This window comes from Dipteris shenzhenensis, chromosome 1, assembly GCF_047967505.1.
Source record: "Dipteris shenzhenensis isolate YYH24624 ecotype China chromosome 1, Dip_SZ_1.0, whole genome shotgun sequence".
Classification (NCBI taxonomy): Eukaryota; Viridiplantae; Streptophyta; class Polypodiopsida; order Gleicheniales; family Dipteridaceae; genus Dipteris; species Dipteris shenzhenensis.
This window is the reverse complement of record NC_141596.1, coordinates 27,160,621-27,187,818: the sequence shown is the minus strand read 5'-3', so window position 1 is coordinate 27,187,818 and position 27,198 is coordinate 27,160,621. Positions and strand designations below refer to the sequence as shown.

General features: G+C 43.1%; 1 non-coding gene across 1 annotated transcript; it reads left to right on the top strand.

Annotated features, from left to right (window-relative positions):
• Positions 1–15,447: 15,447 nt before the first annotated feature.
• Positions 15,448–15,520, top strand: TRNAF-GAA (transfer RNA phenylalanine (anticodon GAA)). Its single transcript has one exon. It is a non-coding gene; the product is annotated as a tRNA-Phe (tRNA).
• The last annotated feature ends 11,678 nt before the right edge of the window (positions 15,521–27,198 follow it).

Genomic DNA, 27,198 nt, shown 5'->3' with positions numbered 1-27,198 from the left:
ATAGCAAACAACAACAATGCAACCGAGCATCCTTGCCTCACTGACCTTCGACGAAGGTCAAGCCGACCCATGGCTCCCTCTTTAATGGATAACACTAGAGAAAAGCTTCATTAAACTTGCATTCACATCTTGTGATAATTTCCTTTTTGGAAAAAATGATGCATCAATCATACCCACATAATCTTCCTTGATTAATTCCCAGAAGTTAGAGAAGAACTCAATAGTGAACCCATCAAACTTGGAAGCTTTTTCTTTTTCCAAACTATCTAGGGACACCTTCAACTCCTCCTTGCCAAGCTAGCTCTTTGCACATCAGAAATTATGCATCCCAGATCCTGCATAAGGGAATCTACTTGGTTTTCCCACTGGGCATCCATGATACCTAAGTCTTCGACTATCTTCGAAAGTTCTTTCTAAAAAACAGCAGCTATATGCGAAAATTTTGACTCCACCTTATCATCTGCATTCATCACTTTATCAATGGATTCCATAACATATTTCTATTCTAACCGATTGAAAGAAGAACTTGGAGATGCAGTCCCCAAGTTTGAGCCATGTCTCTCTACATTGAACTTGAGGTTTGTTGGCCCATTCCATCTCACTTTCCTTCATATATCCCCTCTACCTCAACTAATAGTGTTGACATAATACCATCCTAAGGGGTCTCATTGGCCGGCCTTTTAATGCATTTCCAGCACCAAGTCATCTGTTGATTCAAATGTCCATATGTTTCCTCAATGCTAGAAGGTTAAATATGCGTATAACTTTAAAGCCACTAATATTAATTTCACATCACCCATAAGAGAGTTGGTATGTTTAGTTGCCAAAACATCATTAGTACCAAAGGCAAACCCAGTGCAATTAATTTCTCTCCTTCCACCATAGTAATTGAGATCATTAATGCAACCTTCCACACAAGTGGGCATTTCCAACAAGGACTCCTTGGATGGATTTATCTACATTCAATGCATATGTAAATGCTTAGCTTTTTAACTCTATTCACTCTTGGAAAAAACCCCATGTCTCTTTGTTACTACAAAACATCCCTTCCCAATGATTCACTCTTACATCCCACTATTCCAACCAATGCAATAAATTGACCACCACAAATTCATATTTTGATGAGTGAAAGTTTACTAGCCTGGTGCAAAAATGCATGATAATCATCTAAATCATGCCGTGCCATTTGATTTGATATGTAACATGAACCCATAAGTTATAAGGATGTAAAAATGTCATCTTTTGGGCCAAAATAGGGTACACATTAACGCTTTCCCTATTTTGGCCCAAAAGATGACATTTTCACATCCCTGTATCTTTGCAAGTTGTCCAAATCTGCTTCCATCTTTTGATTGTCAAATACAAATGGCATAATGTTACAAATGACGAGGCCTAATTTAGATGAATATCATGCCTTTTAGCATCATCTAAAAAAATTGCATCCATCAAAATATGAAATTTATGAAGATTTGTCCAAGTTGTTGCACCAAATTTAAATCAAGGTTTTTCATAATAGGGAGTGAGAAGATACCGTCTATTTTGGCAAAAAAAAGGCAAATTTTAACATCCTCTACCTTCTAATTACGCTCGAGGGGTCACTCTTCATAAACCCATAAAGCATGTTCTTAAAATTATCCCTATTCTTTTATTTAGATTTCCTCATGTACTTGGTTATAACCCTATTCATGTTTATATAAATTGACATCTATAAATTCATTAGTTGCTATTTTATAAACCCCATCATGCACATAAGGGTCAATGTTTGCTTGGGTGTAGCCAATCGTGGAACTATTTTTGAGGCCATTTTGGGGCCGTGACGTGACATGTTGGTGGGTGAGATTTTACGTGGACTTGCACTCTCACCGAAAGTTTTTTCGGCATCATGATTGGCCATTTACTCATGAGCACAAAGACTGTTGCTCTATGCCTTTGGCCTAACTACATCACACAGCCTTTGCCTTGCCTTGCCATGTTTGCTTGCGCAGCTTCGCTATCTGTCACTGTGCAACACAGTCTTTTGTTGCACTGACCACCATGCTGGTTTTAGTATAGTTTCCTTGTAACCATCATGCTGATTATTGGAGTTATTATAGTTCTAAACCACCGCTCTGGTTATTGGAAACATTATCACTATAGTAACAACAGTTTTTTCAACAATTTCTTTGTGCAACCACCGCGCTAGTTATTGGAACCATTTTCATTGCAGTAACAATAGTTTTTTCAACAATTTCTTGTGCAACGATCCCTATGGTTGCAATAAAATGTAAACGAGGATAGAAATATGCCACTTGTTCTTCTTTAAAGCCACTTTCACTAACGAAGTAATAGCAACAATAGTTTTGGCGATAATGATACTACATTGAAATTGAAATAAAAGAAATTACATCTGATAGTTTTTGCGATAATAGTATTACATCGAAATTGAAACAAAATAAATTACATCCGAAGCAAACATTTAACAAAACAGATTACATACAAAGATGCTAGCACTTTGTCTTTGTGACACTTCTTTAAACACTTTTAGCACTTGTCAACACCACCATTGTGGCACGACTGGGTGTCACTTTTTGCCCTTATTAGCACTTTCTTACACTTTTGACCTGGTGCCTAGTATGCAGGGGACAATACGAGCAGCTCGTAGTGCTATCATAGGTAGGACTTTCTTACAATTTTGACCCAGAACTTCTCGTATGCAGGGGACAATACGAGCACCTCGCAATTAAAATAGCCTTTTTCATAGCAACTTCTTTCAAGGCACTGGAAGAGGGAACTCAACTTGGAGGTGAGCTCAATCGAGCACAACATTCGACAGCAGACAAGGAACTCAATATGGTGGTGAGCTCCAGAACAGTGATGCATGCTCTCAGTGTGTTAGAGCTGATCACCAAGTTGAGTTCCTTCCCCAGTGTCGAAGGTTGTGCACAATTACGAGAGGCTCAACACCAAGTTGAGTTCTCTCGCAGTGCCTGACGGAACGGCGACCCATTTCCCTTGGCTCCCCATCCTACAACATGGTTGGTCATGAGGTTTTTCTTTCAATTCTTTCAAGGAATTTCCTTCGTCATAGCAACTTCTTTCAAGGCACTGGCAGAGAGAACTCAACTTGGCGGTGAGCTCAATTGAGCACAACATTCGATAGTGGACAAGGAACTCAGTGTTGGTGAGCTCCAACACACTGACACATGCTCTCAGTGTGTTACAACTTATCACCGAGTTGAGCTCTCCTTCCCCAGTACCGAAGTTTGTGCTCAATTACGAGTCTCATCACCGAGTTGAGTTCTCTACTAGTGCCTGATGGAACAACGACAACCCATTTCCTCCCTTGGCTCCCCATCCTACAACTCCCCATCATAGCTATGCCTGGTGGAGTGTTGCAGGATGGAGATCCAAGGCAAACAATGGATACCATGACTTGGGCAGCATTATGAAGGGGCATTGAGGTTATAGCAGAAGATTCATCATAGGGGTAGAAGGGGGCTTGGAGAGAGCGTGGAAGGAGGTAGGAGAGAAATTTTCTTGGGTGTGGTGAATTGTTTCTCTACCCTTAAGGTCTTTATATATCTAGACTTACCGCCCTCCCACTCTTTTCCTCTTCATTTCTTATGTTAGTTTGTGTGACTCTGGGTGCCTGTCGCTACTAAGAGCACACAATCCACCCATTGGATTTTGCTGGTAGCCCAGCCTAGCGTAGGCAGTCATCTACATTATCTTTTAGATGGTTGCCATGCTAGAATTTCTTGGTCATCGGAGCCAAGATCATGATAATTCAATGGGATGAGGGGGGAGAAGCAGTGGCACATACACTCAGCTTTGCTGGTAGCCTAGCCTAGTATAGGCAGTCATATACATCATCGTCTAGCCATGACGTGCGACTAGATGGTTTCTCGATCATCGGAAAATTCTAATAGCCTGATATATGTTCTTACAGTCTATCTCCAACTTAATGCTAATTTGAGTGTGCGAATTAGATGGTCCCTCATGAAAAGTCATTATTATTACAGTTTGATTCTGACTCAATGCTAATCTGGGCCTATGAACTAGATGGCCCCTCATGCAAAGTCATTGTTATTACAGTCAACTGAAGAAAGGCAAGATCAAAACAGGACATCAGATTAGCACTGAGTCGGTTCATTAGGCTGTAATAACAATAGTTCTCATTCTAAACTATTGTTATTACAGCCTGATAAACTGACTGAATGCTAATCTAAGCTTGTGAACTAGATGCAAAGTCATTGTTATTATAGTCTAATTCCAGCTCAATGCTAATCTGAGCCTGTGAATTAGATGGTCCCTCATGCACAATCATTGTTATTATAGTCTGCTGATTCGGACTGAATGCTAATCTGAACCTATGAATTAGATGGCCCCTCATGCACAGTCATTGTCACTAAAACAAGCTCAGTGGTTGTTTGAGATTAGTATACTATTTGGGATTTACATTTTTCCTTGTTTGGGATTTATTGATTAGGATTTACTGAAACAAGCGGGGTGGTTGTTTCGGATTTACTAAAGGTTATATTTTGTGGGGGTTGCAGTTAATCCTAAACCAAAAAAAATGCATTTCGTTCAGTGCCTACCTCCTCTAGCCTTAACTGGTGTTTGACCCAATCACGATTGCATGATGTTCCACCATCGAGCTGGTTTAGGACAATCACATTAAGTCCAAGATAGACTGATTCTGGTGTTTGAGTTGAACCAGCCACATGGTTGCATGATATTCCAACCACCGGGCTGGTTTAGGACAATCACATTAAGTGCCTAACAATCATATAATTGTTGTTTGGGCTGACCCAACCACAATTGCATGATGTTCCAACCATCGAGCTGGTTTAGGACAATCACATTAAGTCCAAGCTAGCTTGGCTTGGCTTTGGTGTTTGAGCTAAACTAGCCACATGATTGCATGATATTCCAACCACCAAGTTGGTTTAGGACAATCACATTAAGTCCGGGCCAACCTAGTAAACTATCCCAAAGCTCAATCACAAACAACCACCAGGCTAGTTCAAGCAACCACTGACCTGCATTGTATCAAGAAATGAAACAAGTAAACTATCCCAAAGCTCAATCACAAACAACCACCAAGATGGTTTAGGCAACCACTGACCTGCGTTGTATTAAGCATGTGTATGATGTGCTCGTCAAACATCTTGCATCCTGTCTTCTTTCTACAGATGTCCTTGTTATTTGGAGAAACTCTCGAGAGATGCACAAAGAGTGGAAGCAATGCCTGATCATCCTGATCCGAGTAGTCTACGGGCTTCAACAGAACGCAAAAAAAGGAGAGAGATCCTAAGTGTAGAAGTCATTGCAATAGTGGTGATGTTTTGGCACGAAAATACGAGGTGTTGGTATGGTTGTCACTCTATGAACTTTAGGGTGCAGGCTAAAGCTTGTGAAGACTCGATACTGGTATTTACCTGAATGGCTTGACGTTTCTTCCTTGAATGCTACTACCAATCGTGACATCACAGCTCGTTTTCTTCACTCTGATGGCAATGATCGAATGTGTGCATATGTAGCTACTTCCTGCTGCGGCTCTGCAAGGAGTCTTCTATTCCTTGTGCCTTGACCAAGCTTTTCACCTACCTCTATTTGCTTCTCTTGTAGGCCATGGTGAGCTACATGTTGCCATGGTGGTGATCAATGAAAGACGACAATGCCAAACCAAAACAAAGAGAAGCTAGCTTGTGAGGAAAGCAAAGAATAGAAGACAACTTACCTGAAAGAAGACAATGGCAAACCAAAGTCTACGCAAGGTCATGTCGAGGTACATGTGGGTTGCAGGGCAAGGACAAGTTGCAAGTACTTGATCTTCCAAGATTTGATGGGCGGGAGGTGTGAAAATTCAAAATTTGCAAAAGTAGCAAAATTTTAGCCGCCAATTTTTCCCCCTCTGACGATACATGGCAGTAGAATTGGATATCCCAAACAAGTGCAATGTGGCCTAAAATGCTTCAAAATACAAATAGGCCAAAGGGCATGCTATCGGGTTTGATGCTATGGATTATTAAATGCAATGACCTTTGGCATGCTTATGAGCCATATAGCAAGCACGTGCATGGAAAAAGAAACAATTCAAAATTGTAAATAGTGCTGGATTTATTAAAATATCTTTTCACATGCACAAATTGAACTTTTCCAACTTCTTCTATTTAAGGGTGAATCTAGATACCAATACCAACAACTATCAATGTTTTAAGACCACATGCAGTAGTCCCACTAGTTTGGATTCCAAATTTTCAATCTGTTTTGGTTTTCAACAAATCAAAAAAAAGTTATGGAGCGTGCCCTCAAATGGGTATGCATCACTTTAGCACAACATTGGAGGCCCATTAACCCATGCCTAATGTTCTCATTTAGGGGTGTCCTTGGGTTGAAGAGAAGCTCATGTAGTGTACTTTTGAATGACTACTCGGTTGCATGTATGCATACAACAAAATTTTGATGATTTTGAATAAATTGCAATATCCTATAGTCTTCAGGTGCTTCGCATGCAACATAGCACTTGTAATGCTTTAATGGTCTCATTCCAAATCCTTATTCCATAATTATTTTCTCTCATGTTCAAGTTCGAATGTGTACTACAACTTGAAGACAAAGTTTGCTGAATTTCGTTGATCAATGCATAACTTATGGGTCATGCAAGATACCTAGGTATATACAGAAAAGTCCCTGAACCTCACCAAAAATGGCTATGCCCAAGCAAACAATGACCCATAAATGGCATGTAAGTCCCCCTAATAATAAAATATTTCTCAGTGCACTAAAGTGCTATTTTACATGTTAATGAGTCACCCCCGCCCCCCCCCTTGTGAAGATAGTGGGAGAGAAGGAAGGAGTCTCACTTGCGGCTTTCTCACATACACAATGGGGGAATACACACAAAGGTGGAGGCTGAGAACAGTTTTCCTCTTCTTAGTTGTGAAAAGCCAAAAGAACTCAAGTACAAAGAAATAGGAGAACCCTATATGTGGGTCTCAAACCAAACTCAGCTAACTAAGGTGGCATACTAACTAAGCCACAAACTAGAGTACATAAGGATAGCTGTCATCCAGCTATTATTCATGGGCGGTGTACCAACCGCATCTATAGCTAACAAGTCGGTGACATAAATGCACAACGGTCACCCTGGCATATCACGAGTGGAGCTCGATATCTCAGCACTCCCCCTCGAGCTCAATCCCAATTCCTGCACACCAAGCAGGTCTCTGAACTTGCGTAGCTTCTCTGCACCCAATGCCTTCGTGAATATGTCAGCTACCTGATTCTCTGTGCTGACATAAACTAGATCAATAAGACCTAGTAAAGCCTTCTCCCGCACATAGTGAAAATGCACCTCAATGTGCTTTGTTCTAGCATGATAGACTAAGTTATTTGCCAAGTGTATACTACTCATGTTGTCACAATAAATGACAACTGGCCCATATGTAGACTAATGCATATCATAGAGTAGCTTATGCAACCAAGCTACCTCACATGCAGCCATTGCTGCACCCCTGTACTCAGCCTCTGTGCTCGACAAGGCTGTTTCTTACTACACTAAGTGACTATAGCACTCCCAAAAGAGAACACATATCCACTGGTAGATCGTCTATCAGAAATACTACCAGCCCAATCAGCATCAGTGTATCCATGCAGCTGTATCTGAACCCCAGCCTCATAAAATAGTCCATACTACAATGTGGACTTCACATACCTGAGTATGCGTCTAGCCGCATCCAAATGCGGTTTCCTTGGAGCCTGCATAAACTAACTTACCAATCCAACAACATAGCTCAAATCTGGCCTAGTAATAGTCATATAAATCAAACTTCCTACTATGCGTCTGTACATAGTAGGGTCTTCGAGAAGCTCACTTGCATCTGCGCTCAGCTTCACATTCTGCTCCAAAGGAACTGAAATCGGTTTACAGCCTGTCATCCCATATTTGGACAACATGTCCAATCCATACTGAATCTGCAAGAGCCGTATCCCACTTGGTGATCTAATCACCTCAATGCCCAAGAAATAACGCAGCTCTCCCAAATCCTTCATCTCAAACTTCTGCTTCAATAGCATTTTCACATGAAGGATATCTTCATCACTATCACCTGTGATGATCAAATCATCAACATAAATGACAAGCAGCATAATACCTTTCTCTGTTTTTCTCACATAAAATGAGAAATCTGCCTTGGAAATCTGAAAGCCAATAGTGACAAGATATTGTCCTATCTTGTCAGACCATGCTCTAGGTGCTTGCTTCAAGCCATACAAGGCTTTCTTCAACCTTCAAATAAACTCAGGATGAACAGCATGAACATAACCTGGTGGCTGCTCCATAAAAACCTCTTCTTGCAAATCACCATGCAAGAAGGCATTCTTTACATCCATCTGATGTAAAGACCATCCCTTTGATGCAGCCATAGCAATGACTGCTCTTACAGTTGCCATCCTTGCAACCGGACTGAATGTTTCTTCATAATCAATGCCATATGTCTGTGCATACCCCTTGACAACTAATCTTGCCTTGTATCTGTTCACAGAACCATCTGCATTGTGCTTCACCTTATAAACCCACTTACAGCCAATTGCATTCTTGTCTTTAGGCAAAGGCACCAATTCCCATGTAGCATTTGCTTCCAAGGCATCCATTTCTTCATCCATGGCTTTCTCCTATTTTTATTTTCCCATGGCTTGCTCAAAAGAAGTGGGTTCTGGTTCCTGTATCACTTTGACCATATAGGCATACTGAATGGCTGTAAATCCATCATATTTCAACCTATCCACAAGATACCTAGCTCTGGTAGACTTGTGCAAAATAGGCTCACTTCTAGGTGCTCTCAAAACATCCCTGGTCTTCCTTACTCCAGGTGTAACAACAGAAGGAATACCCAACTCATCATCAATGCTCTTTTCTGAGCCACTGGATTCAACATCCACATAGGAGTGACCTGCATTCACATCAAACATGGGATGATCTACCTTCTCTTTTCCTTTTCGTGATACCTGCATACCACTATCTGCGTTGCTTTGAGGAGATTCTCCTAATCTCAATCTGCCTGTCCATGGCGAAGTATGTGAACCACTGCTAGAGGACACTGTAGGTCCACTAATATTTTGTGATTGCTGCTGTGAATTCTGTGCAGCATTACCATTTTGTGCATCTACATCATCAATCACATTTATTGGTAGAAGGGTTATAGCATCTATACCCTTTCTGCTGCAGAGAATAACCAATAAAGATGCACTTCTCAACTTTTGGATCCAACTTGGACCACCTCAACTCATCTGCCACATGAACATAGGCAATGCAACCAAAAATTTTCAAATGAGAAATATCTGGTTTCCTACGAGTATACATCTCCTCTGGCATCATGCCATGTATTACTACAGTGGGAGTCTTGTTCATTATGTAAACTGCTGTAGCAACTGCTTCAGCCCAATAATAATCTGGTAGGTCTTTTTCATTTAGCATGGCCCGAGATACCTCTCCAATATGCCTGTTTTTCCTTTCTGCAAGTCCATTTTGCTGTGGGGTATGACTGCATGAATATTGTTGCTTTATGCCATGCTCCTACAGGAACCTTGCAAACTCATTTCAGAGGTACTCTCCCCCTCCATTTGACCTTAGGCATTTTATTTGCAGGTCTGTTTCTTTTTGAACCATAGCTTTAAAAGCTTTGAAGTGCCCAAACACTTCACTTTTCTTTTTCATAAAATACACCCAAACTTTTCTGCTGTAGTCATCAATAAAAGTGACAAAATAATGATAGCCTCCAATAGATGCAGCTTTATTAGTCCACACATCAGAGTGGATTAATTCCAATGGCTTCTTACTCTCTTGAACATGCCTAAGAAATGGTTTCCTTGCCTGTTTTCCAAATTAACAGGCTTCACATACCTTATGCATTTCTGCAACCTTGAATTTAGGCAATCCTGCAATAATATTTTGGGCCTGCATTGATTTAAGTTGATGTACATTAACATGACCAATGCGTTTATGCCAAATATCAATATCTGCAACTACACCGGTCCCATATGCAAACATTGCTGCACTCAATTCAGGCATGTCTGCATCCAATGTAAACATCCAGCCCTTCTTCTTTCCTTTTGCTATCAAGCGACCGTTATTTTTCATATCCTCAACAAAGCATCCATGAGGATTAAATCTGACCTGCAAGCCCTGCTCAACCATTTGACCAACAGAAACTAGGTTCTTGGTGATGTTTGGGACATGAAATGCATCAAATGGGTATTTCTTTTTCCCATCCTGCATAGACAAAGGAAGTTTACCAATCTGCACAATAGGATGTGCAATATCATCACCAGTCTCCACAAATCCTGGTCTTTCCATTTTCCTTGCATCCTGCATCCATTCTACATGACCTGTCATGTGGTTTGACGCACCTGAGTCAACATACCACACATCATTGCTTTCTTCTGCACTTGTCACAGAATTGATCATGTGTTGCACCATAAACAGATGCTCATTTCTGTCATCACCCTGTCTACTAGAAGATGCATAATTCCCTTGCTGCAATTTTCCATTCATGATGTCATTCTGCTTTTTGTAGCAGTCTTTAGCCATATGACTCATTTTACGACAATAGTAGCATTCAACATTGTTGTTTGCATTTTGATCTCTCTGCCATCCACCACGGCCTCTTTGGCTCCCCCTGCCTCTAGAGTTACCATGTCCTCCTCCGTAGGACTGGTTTTCTTGAGTTTGCTACATATTCTGATTTCTACCACGGCCTCTAGATCGGCCTCCTCTACCTCTGCCTCTACCTCTTCCAGCATTTGAGTAGAAGACACTTTCTTTTGAAGTTCCTCCTGAAGAAGATGCACCACCATTTCTCTGCTCTTCACAAATTAGAAGAGCAAATAACTCCTCAAAATCAGGAAATTTTTCACGGATGGCAATGGATGTCTGGAACTGTGCATAATCCTTTCCTAGACCATTCAAGGTCACAGAAACTAAATCATCATCTTCCACTGGCGACCCAATGGAAGCAAGTGCATCTGCAATTTTCTTCACCTTCATGTGGTAGTCATTGATGCTCATATTTTCTCTCTGTACATTGTGCAACTCCTGCTTGAGCTGCATTTTCCTGGCTTGCGTATTTGTGCTGTACATTTTTGCCAAAGTATCCCATGCCTCCTTTGGCGTACTTGCATCTTGAATATGCACAATCATAGAATCCGAAATACTGATAGACAGCCAATACATAACTTTTCTGGCTCTCTCATGCCATCCTTTAAATGCCTGCATTTCTTGTTGATTGGGAACATTAGGAAGAACTGTTTCTTCTTCATTTCCTGTAATGAACTCCCAATAGCCTTTTCCCATAAGAAAATTCGTCATTCTAAACTTCCATGCTTGGAAGTTGTTCTTGTCAAGCTTTTCAGTGACAATCTGTGAAAGAGAACTAGACGCCATTACAGAACACTGCAAAATATTCTGTCACTGCAAAAAACACAGCTTCTGCCTCACACGGGCAAATCTGCAAAACTGACGAAAGTGGTATTTGACCACACAGTCACTTCCTAGTGACGATTTTGCATCAACAGGCAATAAGGATGATTCTGTAACTCTGAATATCTCTGCGCACAGGCATACGATGCAATTTATGCGGTAACTTTTCACCGACCTGCAGAGTAGTGGTCGCACAGCAAAAATAGGCCCTTTTTCTCAATGCTTTCGGAGAACTTCCGCCTCCAAAACGAGCCTCGAAATGGCCTTGAATCATAAAAATAAAGCCACTGAGGGCTTTGCCCGATCCCGCGAAGGGCGTCTCAATCTGAGACAATGCACTCTTGCACTTTCTGGTTGTGCTACCTGCAGAGATTTGCTCCCAAACTCGAAAAAGGAAAGCAACACTGGTCCTCTTACCAGGACACCACGAACTTGGTTTGCCTTCTTGAGCTCCTTACCACGAACCAGGCTCTGATACCATGTGAAGATAGTGGGAGAGAAGGAAGGAGTCTCACTTGCAGCTTTCTCACATACACAATGGGGGAATACACACAAAGGTGGAGGCTGAAAACAGTTTTCCTCTTCTTAGTTGTGAAAAGCCAAAAGAACTCAAGTACAAAGAAATAGGAGAACCCTATATGTGGGTCTCAAACCAAACTCAGCTAACTAAGGTGGCATACTAACTGAGCCACGAACTAGAGTACATAAGAAGGAAGGAGTCTCACTTGCAGCTTTCTCACATACACAATGGGGGAATACACACAAAGGTGGAGGCTGAAAACAGTTTTCCTCTTCTTAGTTGTGAAAAGCCAAAAGAACTCAAGTACAAAGAAATAGGAGAACCCTATATGTGGGTCTCAAACCAAACTCAGCTAACTAAGGTGGCATACTAACTGAGCCACGAACTAGAGTACATAAGAATAGCTGTCATCCAGCTATTATTCATGGGCGGTGTACCAACCGCATCTGCAGCTAACAAGTCGGTGACATAAATGCACAATGGTCACCCTGGCATATCACGAGTGGAGCTCAATATCTCAACACCCCTTGGGTAATTGCCAAACCCAAATGGGTCACGTTAAAATAGTCCTTAACTTTGGACTACTCAATTTCAAGAAATGTGACACATGACCCCCTTTTTGAATACTTTCTACTTCAAGCAATTATTTTATGAAACACTTAGATTCTTTCTTTTCTTACTTGATTTTCCTAACATGTCAACATTAAGTAACAAGAAGTTTACTTAATATTCTTACACAATATTAAACACACAACACATAAGTGCGCAACAAGCAGTTTACTTATGCTTATCCTTGCCACAAACAACAGCAAGTAGACATTTTATCTACATCAACACAAGCCTACCCGACAATATAACTTTACTTCTAGGACGAAGAGCCCAACTTGAGAAAATGGACCCACCAAGCACATACATCCTCTTCGATGACATTATCTGTAAATACTTGAAACATGGACCATCATTGCACTCTTTATCTCGCGCAACATTTGCAAGCCAACACAAAATACCTGACAAGCAGAGAACCGAACGAAAAAGGGAAAAAATTATCCGATTTAACAACTACAGTAAAAACAAAGACCCCTACAATATTATAGAGAACTTTGTTTATTATACCTATCATTCATAACAGCAGAGCACTCACTAAACGAAGATTATCCATCCTGGAACGACCTGTACAACCAACACAAACACTCTATTGACACTACAACAAATATAAGACCAAATGTCGTCTTTTTCGATAGTGATAAAGAACAAATCATTAACTACATAATCAATGTCGACAACTTCAACATCAAAAAAACCGTCAGAAAAGTTTGACCTTGCAAAAGAAATGAACACATGCTCAAAACCAACTCAACCAACATTCATAACAAAACCAACTTACAAACTTTTACCAAACAAAGAATACTACGAAAATATCTACAAAATGAACGCTGAACAACGAAACATTCTCAAGGACATTATGCTTTGAAAGCCTGATAAAAAAGTACACCTCTTCCTCTCAGGATACACTGGAACGAGGGAAACCTATATAGTGATGTTGTTAGTAGAAGCATTGACTCGCTACTACTCACATCTTGAAACCAACGACGCCACATTGCCATGAGTATTGCTATTAGCATACAGTAGTAAAGCAACATTCAACATTGGAGGAACCACGAAGCATTGCACTTGCCACTGATGACATCAACATTCACATGCCTCTCAGCAGAGAAACTGAAGAACTTGCAGCATCATACAAAGATGTCAAGCTCATTGTCATCGATGAGATCTCTTTGGTTGGCTTAAACACGTTCCATGCAGCAGATATGTGAATGCATGAAATAAAACACAATCCCATTTGGCAGTGTAGATGTGATTCTATGCGGTGACCTGTGCCGAGCCTCTGCCAGGCAAGCCCAACAAGAGGACACAATTTGTGTGCTCGACAGTACTACCCCATTATCTATTATCTATAATCATGAATCGTGGAAGCTTGGAAATTACATATGACCTATAATGAATGGTGGAAGCTTGGAAATTATATATGATCTAATAGGGGGCTATGAGGACGAGATAAAGTGGAGGAAGGTGCATGAGGAAGGTTGCATGCCACAACTTCGAGAAAACTTGAGACTCACTAGGAACATGGGTAACAAGTGTCAGATTTCAAAGGGAAATTAAAACAATGCTATAGAGTGCTAACAAAGGACTCCTTGATTTTCCTTGAACACAACAAATCATCTCAATATGTTCGCCAACAACACAAACCCTTTATCAGGATCGACTACCTATTCGCTTCTACCTCTCCTACCATTAATTAATTACCTACGCTCGCGCTACCCTTATCTTTTCAATTAACCTAAGCTAACTATTTACCTATCAATTAACCTAAGCTAACTAATTTAGTTACGCTCCCTACTCTCACGCTGCCCCTCTCTCACGCTGCTCTCTCTCTCTCTCTCACTCTCTCTCTGTCTCGCCGCTCTCTCTCTCCCCTGCCGCTCAACGTGCTCTCTCTCTCTCTCTCTCTCTCTCTCTCTCTCTCTCTCGCCGTTCAGCGTGCTCTCTACTCTCATGCTCCCTACTCTCACGCTACCCCTCTCTCTCTCTCTCTCCCTCTTCCTCTCCCTCTCCCTCCGCTCAACGTGCTCTCTCTCTCTTTCTATCTCTCTCTCTCCCCCATCTCCCCACCCCTCTGTCCACTTCCTCCTCTCCCTCCCTCTCTCCCCCTTCCTCCCGTCTCTTCCTGGTTGTATTAGAGAGGGCTTCATAGCCCCCCTGCCTGCACTTCTGCACTCTATGACCCCTCCTTTTATAGCTTCTTCCAGAAGCTTCACCCAAGCACTCCACAGCCCTGAAAATTAATGGATCGCAGCCCTGAAAATTCATGGGCACCACTGGCTTACGTTAATTGGACATTTGCCCTCCCCCTTCCGCGCACAAATTCAAATTAATTAATAGGGGCCCAAATTCCATTTGGGGGTCTCTAATCAGGATCGGCACACAAACAGATGAATACTTGCTGGCTATATGCATACTTCAGAAAGGCATACAATACCACACCTGTACTTTCTAATCCAAGCAGGAAATGAAGCAACGTATGGTTGCGCCTGCGCCCGATGGTTAATTTTTGGAGAAAGCTCACGGGCCTACTACCGAGACTCCAATTGTATTCTTTCGCCGATCGGCCGCAAGGTTTTTTTTTAAGGACCTAGGCTTTTTGAAGCCAATCGAATGCCTCGAAGAGGCAAATAGCAGCGGAGAACCTTGAAGACTCACCAGGTACATAGAACCAAGCAGAGCGCTGACGTAGTGGCTCGTAAAGCAAAGCTGCTGAAGCAATAGTCACAGCACGGGATTGCTAGATCACCAGCTACGAGGAAATACCAGCACGGGTGAGCGTAGCAGACGCAGATCACATCATCAACTATACTGGTCGGAGTTTTCTTCATAATTTTTAGATTACAACTACATAGACCGTCAAGCGGGGATAGCTCAGTTGGGAGAGCGTCAGACTGAAGATCTGAAGGTCGCGTGTTCGATCCGCGCTCACCGCACTGCGCGGTTTAATAGATTCTGCCTTTTATTGTGGTAAAGAAGAAGATGAAATAACTCTTTGTTGCTCTCTTTGAGCCACGCGGCATACTATTTTTTCAAAATAAAACGTTCTAATAACCGTCTCTTGTCCCTACACAAGTGCAGGCTTTTTGTTTCGCTAGTGATACTCCCTTGCCCTCTCGCGTTCCATCGCCCCTACGTTGTGTCACCTGTGCCTCCTCTAGATTGTAATTTATCTTCCTCTCGAACGTCCATCACCAAATTTTGGAATTATTTGCCCCCAAATTAGGTCAACATGTTGATTGTATTCCTCTTGACGATACTGACAATCCCTCCCACAGCTTGCCGTATGAGTTTCGCAACCTCATTGTGATCAACGCTAGGGATGAGAGGCGCGTCAAGGAGCTTGCCATAGTAAGACACGTAATTCTTGATGTTCTGCACTTGCAGAAGAGGCAGACCATCAGAATCATTATAGCGTAATTACAAGTGCCATAGTAGCGAGGGAAACAAGGCATACGTCAGCTCACCGGATTGATCTTGTGGCAATGCCAAATCTTTGTGCCCGTGCAAGGAGCCAAACAATTCTCATGAGGGAATCAAAAAAGAGTTTGAATTGCTTATAAAAGTGTTGGTAAGAGGGAGGATAGAGCGCAAAACATAAGCATTTCAAACATCCATTATTTTGAGATGAGCATCCACACACATATCATTCAAATTTTACACAAAGGATCGAGAAGGGAAGGCAAAAGAGTCCGACACCCAATGGGATGTCACCAGTACTTGTGACGGTAGAAAAAGAAAACTTTTGCTCTTTGGTGCAAAAGTTCAATGGGAATGATGCAACGATGTATCGTAACGAGCGTAGATGGCAACGTAGAGAGCACAGAGCGAGACAAGACTCAAACGACTAAGGAGGAATGGACTCAACCAAGAATTGAGTGCTCAACCAAAGAACTCCTCTTTACTCATTAGATTACAGCCTTTATAAGGAGCTTACAACGGCACGATTGTGCCTGAGAGCATCAAGAACTGGCAACAGAAACAGACGTTGGAGCGGATGACTTGGTTGACTGCCCACTAAGGTGCTGACTAGGATCGATGCCACGTCAAAGGTGAGTTGGACAAATCCACATGACTGTTTGTGGCTGAGGTGGCAGATACAGTCGTCACGTCTACTTCCCCCCGAAAGAAGAACAGCAGCCCAGGCATGATACAATTTGATCCTCTGAATATGAGCCGTTGTTCTGGTCTGACTACATCCTGAAGTACATCTTTGTACTGCATATGTGGTCTTTCCTACTGGCTTCAAAATCTGATAAGGCCCTATCCACTTTGCCAGAAAGTTCTCATTCAACCCTTTCTTCCTAGTCGGTTAATGAATCATTACCAAATCGCCAAGTGAATAGTTTGCTTGTACAAGAACTGTCGGCGACTTTGTGCCTTACGTAGATGAGCTTTTGCATCCTGCCGAATGAAAGACAAGGTGTATGATAAATAATCAGCCCATTCCTTATCATCTTTATGCTTGATGCCCTCTCGAGGAATTGTATCTATTTCCGGAGGGAAATTCGGAAGCCGTCCAAACAAGGACTCAAAAGGACGGATTCAGGTCGACTCATGGAGTGAAGTATTGTAAGCAACTACTACGTGTGGAAGCGAAACATCCCAATTGGAGTGATCGGGGTCAACATGCATTGCCAACATGAGCTTGATACTGCGATTCAGCCTCTCCGTTAACCCGTTACAATCAGGGTGATGTGGACTTGCAAACTCTTGTTTTCACACTCAATCGCGGTCTGCCAAAATTTTGATTACCTCTGACTTAAAATTGTTGCCTTGATCAGAAAGTAGTTGTTCTGGACATCCGTGAGGAAGAATTAGATGCTCAAGAAGAAAATCGGCGACCTCTAAAGCTGTTGCAGTTTTGAGCGGCTGCGCAATATTCCACCGTGTCAAATAGTCTGTCAAAACTATAATGTATCGATTGCCTTTGGACGAGATTGGCAACGGGCCCATAATGTCATAGGCTACCAATTCGAATGGGCGTGAAGTTTGGATCGACTGCATATCACTAGCAGGCTTTGTAGTTGGATTCTTGAAAGCTTGACAAGTTGGGCAAGATTGCAAATATATATGCAACGAATGCCTCATCTTCGGCCAATAGAACTTGGATTGCAGCTTTGTAAGTACCTTCAGGAATCCCAAGTGACCCCCAAACATTCCGTCGTGGAACGAATGCAAGTAGTGATCTCTGAATTCGATCGATACAAACAATCGTGGCTGAAAAGGTGCTTTATGATAATACAACAAATCATCGATCAGTCGCAAAATTTATTGAGGCGGCTTAGTGGACTTCATCTGCATGGAGTGACGGAAGAGAGGGGTGATTGAGTGGTATAGGCAAAGGGGTTCGGGCAGCTACTACTGGTTTGGCTTGTTGACATCCGTGCTGCGCTCTAGACAAAGCGTCAGCAACAGCATTGTATTTTTGTAGCCTATATGAAATTTTGAATGCGTAATCCTGCAAGAGAAGCACCCATCGTGCTAAACGTCCATGCAATTTTTTCTTCTTCGACAATCATGTAAAGGCGGCGTGGTCAGTTTGCACTTCAAATTCATTGCCATGCAAATAAACGTGCAATTTAGATATAGCCCATATTACTGCGAAACATTCCAGTTCTGTTGTTGTGTATCTCGATTCTGGGCCTGTGAGTGATCTGCTAACGTATGAAATAGGACGCAAATTGCCATGTTCATCCTTTTCTAGCAAAATGGCTCCTAAACCATCCTCGGATGCGTCCGTTCTCACTACGAATGGTTGTTGCAGATCAGGATGTCGAAGTAGTGAATCTTCTTTGAGAAGATTCTTTATCTTTTCAAATGAAAGTTGACAGTTAGGCGTCCAATTCAACTTGACATTTTTTAGAAGCGAATTTCATAGTGGGGCTGCACATACCACTCATTCTAGCATAAATCTTGAGCTAACTGGAGACATACCTAAAAATCTTTGAAGTTGTTTTACATTTTTGGGAGGGAGGAGGAAATCTTTGCGAAGCTGCTAGACCTTGAACTAATACCCTCACTAGAAATTTCAAATCCTAAGTATTTCAACTTAGATTGCGCCGATTTGCATTTACTTGGATTGAGCTTCAAGTTAAACTGTTGTAACAGATTGAGTACCTTTCTTAGAACTATTTTGTCATGATCTTCCCATGTATTTGTATGAATGAGGACATCATCAAGATAAACGAGGATGCTGTGTAGTCTCAACAGTGACTCACGTGTCATGGGGACCTTCAAGGAATACCAATGGAGCCTCCACTCCAAACTACTCCTTGTGAGAGCAATGCAAGGCACGAGCCGTCCGCATGTGTGAGTCTCAAGCGGCTCCCAGATTGATGCAATGTATTTCCACTAGAGAAAGAGGGAAGGGGGAGAAGGGAGAAGAGAGGGGAGAAGGGAGGGAGAAGGAGAAGGGAAGAGGAGAGTGAAGGGGGATGGAGTGGCAAACACAGAGGCACTACAAAGGAAACAAGAGAACACCCAAAGACACTCTTGGAAGAGAAGAGGGAGCTTGTATTCCAAACTTGTGCATACAACAATGAAGACCAAAGTCAACCATTTGGTCTTTTATACAAGTCACCTTTTGAAGGAAGGGCCGACTCTTTTCCTTTTAGCACTCTCTCTTTCTTTACATTTATAAGGCTCTTGGGCCCGTAGTGTGCCAAGGCATCTTTGCTATCCTTTCCATCTCTCCTCTACTATTCCACTCTTGTGTGTACCATATAAGAGCGCTAAATAGCACTGTTGTTAGCCTCGCGCCTCCGAGTCCTAAGCCATTTGAGGCTTAAAATTTATATGGTAAGGCCGATCTTCCGAACCCTGTGAGGCAAATAACCGCTTGGGTTATTTGTAGCAATTTGCGGCTTGAACTTGTAACTACTTGGGCTATTTGTGGCTTAAACCCCCTGAGGCATGTAATCGCTTGAGTTATTTACGGCTCAAAGCCTGTGAAGCTTACATTGTACTCCTTCCATGGCTGCAACCGTTGAAGTAAATCATGAATCCTAATCACCTCTAATCACTGATTACCCTACATTCTCTGCGACTGTACCCTGTGGATGTTAACATGCCCCCCTTCTTGCTACTGAGCCACCCGCGAATTAGCCGCGTTGGAAGAGATGGTTGGAGAGGACCGTCTGGAGGACTGCATAGCGATCTAGTTGGTGGGGAGTGAGCCGAGTCAAGTACGAAGCAAAACTTCTAAAAATGGCTGGTGTGCATGTCCTCATACATGTGGATGTGATGGCTGTGGATATTGCGGATGCAGAGTAGAGGCGGAGTTCCTGAAACTAAGTGGGGCCGATGTCGAGGTTGAAGACAATCTAATTGTTGAGATTGTGGAGCCTGTCGTCGTCACAATCGGCCAACTATGGGCAGGGAGATCATGGAGGATTAAGAGGAGAAGGTGGTTGAAGTGGACTGCTACAACGATAGCAGCTAGTTTGGGGGGATAGTGTCATTGAAGGACTAGAGGCAGGAGCAAAATCCCTCCTGCATCATCTCTTTCAGAAAGTTGTACTTGGGAAATTTGTACAAAATGTTGGGGTCCTGTTTTTGAAGCTTGCGAAACTCGGCTCAAGTCCATCGATGTTCCATGGGCATTTACAAGGGGTGGATCCGTTGGTCTCGACATGGGCACTATGGTAGTAACACCAAAATTGCTCCTTTTTAAAAAGGAAGGGGATGTGCCAGCGAGGCTGGAGACCAACGTCGGCATCTGTCAGAGGAATTGGAGCATCAAGGGCCAGGTGGTAACCTCCTCTTATGTGATTTGCATGTGTGTGCCACTAGTTGTAAGGACTGGGTGATGAACTGCGTAAGGGGGCACACCTCCAAGATTTCGTAGAGGTGGAGGTGGGCGCATTCGAGCTGCTTCTTCCAATGGTGGATGAGGGCATTGCCCAAAAGCTCCCCAAAAGGAATGATTATAGGTCAGGTCTCCACTATACATCTTCCGACGAGGAGGAGGGAGGAGTTTGAGGAACTCTATCATCTTCCATGGGCATTGGTTCCTCCTCTGCTATCTCTGTGGGCGCTGTGTTAGCAGGGACATATGTACAAAATTGGCTGACTTAAGCAGTGTAGTGAAAACCTTTTTTGAGAGGTCGATCAAAGTGATAGGTGAGATGGACGGGGAGGTCCTGTGCTATGCGATGCTAGTGTTAGAGGCATTAGAAGAGTACTCAGAAAGATCTGTGCAAGGAAGGGGGGTGGGAGGGGTTAGATGGCTTGCTGGGTGGAAGCTCTGCAGGTGGGGTGGAAGAATTAAATATTGTGATAACTTCTTGGCCCTCCTCCTCGGCAACTTCCTCAAGGTATGCTACGTGGATTGTTTCAAAATTGCTAACCAAGGATCCAAGTGAGTCTTGGAGAGCTTGTAGCACCTAGTCATAGAGTATTATTATGCCGAGGGGATGGTACGTGGTGGATTGGTAAGCCACAAGATGCCCTTGCATTTGTATTGCGGAGGCACGGCCGTAGGTCTGCATCCAATTATTGTCAGCTTGCACACTATCCAAAGAGTAGACCCACGGGTTGAGCTCCTCGGGCTTAGCTAATTGCATCACATCATCGTCTGTAGGATAATTTGTGGACTTCTTGTGATGACGTGGCACCATGCCTTGAAGTTAAGAAAAATTGGATGAGCGGCGAGGATTTGGAGGTTAGAGGGGCGAAGGAGAGAGAGGCTAGATGGATGAAGGTCTAAGGAGAAATAAGACGGCGAGAATGGGGCAGCAATGATCTGGATTATAGTAGAGGATGGTTTGGAGGGTGTTAGGAGGGAGTGGGACAGTGAGGTCGAGCTGGAAGATGAGATTCTGTGCACAGAGTGCGTTGAAGTGGACTTGGAGTGTTTGGGGGATAGTGCGTGGGGCGAGTGTATAGGTGGCTAAATATACAGAGACCTCCCCGTACATATGAAATTCCTACTACTCACGATCTGTCAACCCTAAGTCCTCTGTGTGGTCAGGGGTACGCAGCCGCTCGTTTTGTTCCTACATTGACATAGTCAGTGCTCGTTCCTATGCCAAGAGATCCTACAAGGTCTGGATCTAGCGTTTGTAGCCTTCTTGAGTTTGTGCTTGCTGTGTCTCTGCTTGTGCATGTTGTTCATTTACAGTTCGGAGGTGAGACTCTACTTTGTTAACCTGGTCCATGAGTGTTTGGACCAAGATTCGCTTGCAACGAGCTCATCCTTAAGCTTGGTGATGACTGATAACTCAAGATCCTCTGCTTTACTGCGGTACTCCTCTGCTCGATCGAGGGCTGTTTGCCATGTGGCTTGGGTGGCGACCATTAGGGTGTGGATGTCGCACGTGGAGAGCTGTGCCTGGAGGAGCGTCGAGGAGAGTTGAGAGGCATGTTCCTACCATCTCTGTAGAAATGTTTGTGCCAATGGTGGGGTTTGGGCCACTGCCTCGATTAAATGTTGCTCCATTTGGTCAGCACGAGAGGGTTGTTCTGCCATCATGTGGCTATAATCACTTGGTGCCTTATAATGCGGTGCGCTACAAAACTGTAGGGACTCTGTGAGGCTTGCCCATGGAGAGGAGGAGGAGTTAGTGACAAAGGAGGTAGTCTCCTATGGATGGGTCATGGCTAAGGCCAAGACCTGGGGTGCAGCGGGGGTTGCCGGGATAGCTTGAGCTCCTGGGTGGAGGCCAATGGTGATCGTCTCCTCCCCTTGGAGGTTGTCCACCGTGATGGGCTCCTACTGTACACTATTTCCCTTATCTTGAGAATTCGAGTGCTCGATGCGATATTGATGGCATAGGAATGCTTGCAGTTGGCGATCCTCATACTAGGTGAGCAGCTAACTTTGGTCAAGTTGCGTGGGGCGGCTGGCTAGAGTGGCATCGGGCCCTATTCATGCTCGCTTCAGTTCGACCTCTGCCTCCTCTTGCTCTTTAAGTATTGGTCCCGTGGCTGACTTGTCGGCCAATCCGTAGCCAATAGGCGGTTGCTACTATAGCATATGATAGAGGATGGGCTTGTACAGCATTGGGTTATCGATGACCTCACCATGTGTTTTGAGGTCTTTCTACATCTGATTACAAAAGTAATCGGCCCGGTTAGTGACATAGGGTTCTGCCAACCTTAACAAGATGTTTGGCATGATCGACTGGTGGTGGTCAGTGTGCCTGACTTCTGTCAACAATTGGAGGGCTCGTGCGAGCTTTTCCATTTCTGGCTTAATGATCTCTAAGAAATGGATGTGCCCCTTGCTCTTTTTGTGGTCGTATCGCCAATTGTGCTGAGGGCCTCGGGCATCTTCTTCTTCATTGAGTACTTATTACCGATGTGATTGGAAGGCCAAAGGCGGCTTGCACCACGTCCACATTGAGGTGGTAGAAGTGGGGAGTGCCCATCATGTCTCAAAGGATGCCCACATTCGTGTTGGAGTTGTAGGCCTGGAGAAACTCTCCAAGAGCCTCATATCCAAGTGACATGGAAGGTAGTCTGCCAAAGAATCCCATATCTGTCACTGCAAGCTCATCTTGAACTGTCGGCTCCCTAAGCGCTTGATACGCCACTGCGGTGTGATAATGAAGGGTGTAGTCATCACCCTTGTATGCGTAGGGGGGTGGAGGGCACATCCATCGAGCTATTGGAGCCATGCATCTCCAAGCAGCGAGTGCATTTGTGAGCGCACAATTTGGTATTCCCCTTTTGCAAGGGCCGAGGTCCACTTCTTAACATCCTTGAGGGGGGCGTCCCTGTTGGGAAGTCAAAGGACATATAGATCGTGGCCGAGGGCATGCTCTATGAGTCAGAGGGACTGATGGCTTGCGGGATAGGGGGTTGGGGGTGGAGGCCAAGCTCCATCTCAAACTCAAAAAACTCATTCTCTGCATCCATGTTGACTCTGTGCCAACATGGACTTAGGTAGAACAGAATGTGTGTGTAGAGTAGCGGTAAAGCTTCGCTTGTACTTGCATAAGGCTAGAAATAATCTCTTAGAAATCCAACTTGCATGTTCTACATGCAAGTTCTACATACGACTTCTACATGCAACTCCTACATGTGAGTTGTACCTTTGAGTTCTACATGCAAGTTCTACATACGACTTCTACATGCAACTCCTACATGCGAGTTGTACATGCAAGTTCTACATGCGAGTTGTACATACAACTTCTACATACGACTTCTACATGGAAGTTCTACATATGACTTGTACATGCGAGTTCTACATGCAAGTTCTACATACAACTCCTACATGCAAGCTCTACATGACTTGTACATGCGAGTTCTACATGCAAGTTCTACATATGACTTCTACATGCAACTTCTATATGTGAGTTCTACATGTAGAAAGAGAATGTGTTACAACTATATGTGAGTTCTACATGTAGAAAGAGAATGTGTTACAACTTCTATATGCGAGTTCTACATGGAGAATGTGTTACAACTTCTACATGTAGAGAGAGAATGTGTTACAATTCCTACATGCAGAAAGAGAAGCTCTCCAACTTGTATAAATACCCCATAATGGAATGAAGCCCACACTCTTTGGGGCATTGTGTTGAGTTCTACTTTGGTATTCTAAGCAATTGTCTCAAGTGTCCATGCTTCCTTGTACTCCATGTCCAAAAGCATGCCCTAACCTTGCAACCTCTCCTCCAACCTTGCAACCCATCCTCTCCCTCTCCTACATGCTCTCCCTCTCCTCCTCCCTCTTCCTCCTCCTCCTCCCTCCTCCTCGTCCTCCCTTCTCCTCCTCCCTTCTCCTCTTCCCTCCTCCTCCTCCTCCTCATCCTCCTCCTCCCTCCTCTCTCCTCTTTTCCCCATGCTCCTACACCTTCTTCCTCTCCCACTCCTATGCTCCCCTTAAACCCTTTGTTTGTCAACCCTTAAAGTCCATGATCTACAAGGGAGACGAGTCCTCCACCATGTACTCTACCCTGAACCTTGGATCCCCCTTCTAACCTTGGACTCCTTCTAAACCTTGGAACCTCCTTCTAGCCCTGGAACCTCTTCTAAACTCTGGAAACTCTTTCTAAACCTTAGAACTCCTTCTAAACCTTGGAACTCCTTCTAACCTTGGAACCTCCTTCTAACCCTTAACCTCCTCCTAAACCCTTCAACCCCCAATGAAGGCGAAAGCCTTCATTACCTCAATCATGATGATACATGCTCCTTTTACACATGCATGCACTTTGTTTGCTTACCACACTTAAGCCTACGTTGTTGAGATATCGAGCTTCACTCGTGATATGCCAGGGTGACCGTTGTGCATTTATGTCACCGACTTGTTAGCTATAGATGCGGTTGGTACGCCACCCATGAATAATAGCTGGATGATAGCTATCTTTATGTATTCTAGTTAGTGGCTCAGTTAGTATGCCACCTAGGTTAGCTAAGTTTGGTTTGGGACCCACATATAGGGTTCACCTATTCCTTTTGTACTTAGAGAGAGTTCTTTTAGCTTTCATAACTAAGAAGAGGAAAACTGTTTTCAGCCTCCACCTTTATGTGTATTCCCCCATTGTGTATGTGAGAAAGCTGCAAGTGAGACTCCTTACTTCTCTCCCACTCTCTTCACATGGTATCAAAGCTCGGTTCGTGGTAAGGAGCTCAAGGAAGCAAACCAAGTTCGTGGTGTCTTGGTAAGAGGATCATTGTTGCTTTCCTTTTTCGAGTTTGGGAGGTGTGGTATGTTGACTCAAGTGCATCAAACCACATGACAGGTCATGCAGAATGGATGCAGGATGCAAGGAAAATGGAAAGACCAAGATTTGTAGAGACTGGTGATGATATCGCACATCCTATTGTGCAGATTGGTAAAATTCCTTTGTCTATGTAGGATGGGAAAAAGAAATACCTGCCTGATGTATTTCATGTCCCGAATATCACCAAGAACCTGGTTTCTATTGGTCACATGGTTGAGCAAGGCCTGTAAGTCAGATTTAATCCTCATGGATGCTTTGTTGAGGATATGAAAAATAAAGGTGGCTTGGTAGCAAAAGGGAAGAAGAAGGGTAGGATGTTTACATTGGATGCAGACATGCCTGAATTGAGTGCAGCAATGTTTCCACATGGGACCGGTGCAGTTGTAGATATTGATATCTGGCATAAACGCATTGGTCATGTTAATTTAGCGAGTTAAATTAATGCAGGCCCAAAATATTGTTACAGGATTGCCTAAGTTCAAGGTTGCAAAAATGCATAAGGTATGTGAAGCCTGTCAATTTGGAAAACAGGTAAGGTAACCATTTCCTAGACATGTTCAAGAGAGTAAGAGGCCATTGGAATTAATCCACTCTTATGTGTGGACTACTAAAGCTGCATCTATTGGAGGCTATCATTATTTTGTCACTTTTATTGATGACTACAGCAGAAAAGTTTGGGTGTATTTTATGAAAAAGAAAAGTGAAGTGTTTGGGCATTTCAAAGCTTTTAAAGCTATGGTTGAGAAAGAAACAGGCCTGCAAATAAAATGCCTAAGGTCAGATGGAGGGGGAGAGTACCTCTGAAATGAGTTTGCAAGGTTCCTGCAGGAGCATGGCATAAAGCAGCAATATTCATACAATCATACCCCACAGCAAAATAGACTTACAGAAAGGAAAAACAAGCATATTGGAGAGGTATCTCGTGCCATGCTCAATGAAAAAGACCTACCAGATTATTATTGGGCTGAAGCACTTGCTATAGCAATCTACATAATGAACATGACTCCCACTGCAGCAATACATGGCATGACGCCAGAGGAGAGGTATACTGGTAGGAAACCAGATATTTCTCATTTGAAAGTTTTTGGATGCATTGCCTGTGTTCATGTGCTAGATGAGTTGAGATCCAAGTTGGATCCAAAAGCTGAGAAGTGCATCTTTATTGGTTATTCTCTGCAGCAAAAAGGGTATAGATGCTATAACCCTTATACTCGTAAGTTTATAGTAAGTAGAGATGTTGTTTTTGATGAGATGAGTAGCTAGTATAAACCAATAAATGTGATTAATGATGTAGATGCACAAAATGGAGCAATCACAAAATATTAGTGGACCTGTAGTGTCCTCTAGCAGTGGTTCACATACTTCGCCATGGACAGGCAGATTGAGATCAGGAGGATCTCCTCAAAGCAATGTAGATAGTGGTATGCAAGTGTCACAAAAAGGAAAAGAGAAAGTAGATCAGCCCATGTTTGATATGAATGCAGGTCACTCTTATGTTGATGGTGAATCCAGTGGCTCAGAACAGAGCCTTGATGATGAGTTGGGTATTCCTTCTATTGTTACACCTAGAGTAAGGGAGACAAGGGATGTTTTGAGAGCACCTAGTAGTGAGCCTATTTTGCATAGGTCTACCAGAGTTAAGTATCCTATGGATAGGTTGAAATATGATGGATTTACAGCTATTTACTATGCCTATATGGTGAAAGTGATACATGAACCAGAACCCACTTCTTTTGAAAAAGCCATGGATGAAGAAATGGATGCCTTGGAAGAAATGCTACATGGGAATTGGTGCCTTTGCCTAAAGACAAGAATGCAATTGGCTGCAAGTGGGTTTATAAGGTGAAGCACAATGCAGATGGTTCTGTGAATAGATACAAGGCAAGATTAGTTGTCAAGGGGTATGCACAGACATATGGCATTGATTATGAAGAAACATT